Raw genomic sequence first — 474 nt, forward strand, 5'->3', positions numbered from 1 at the left:
AAAAAAAATAACTAGAACTCCAAGCACTTCCCTGGTCCTGCGGAGGGCACGCGAGTTAGACTGGGCCCGCCATGATTTATTGTATATACGACCAGAGTTGTAAATGAAAGGGGCTTGCGGTTACGGAGATCTGAAATGAATGTGATTTGCAATGAATAGTGCGACCTAGAGGCCGATTGACGGCAAATTTGACACAGGCCCTCGGGTGGGTGTGCCAGACAAGGTCCCCGAGTTTGGTGTAATTCGGGCATTGCAAACGTGAGGTCTGACATGACATCCTTTTTTAGCATTTGCACAAAAATTGATTGGCCTGTAATTCGGCCGTTTTTGGCAGATCAAAATTCCAAATTACAAACTTTCTTCAGCTTGGTCCATTGATTATCTGTGCCAAGTTTCGTGGCGATCGGACTTGCGGCTTTGGAGCAGTTAATTAAAATCGGTTTTCCAGTTTTTGCGATTTAGCGAAATGAAAAC

Source organism: Micropterus dolomieu, unplaced genomic scaffold (assembly GCF_021292245.1).
Source record: "Micropterus dolomieu isolate WLL.071019.BEF.003 ecotype Adirondacks unplaced genomic scaffold, ASM2129224v1 contig_13652, whole genome shotgun sequence".
Classification (NCBI taxonomy): domain Eukaryota; kingdom Metazoa; phylum Chordata; class Actinopteri; order Centrarchiformes; family Centrarchidae; genus Micropterus; species Micropterus dolomieu.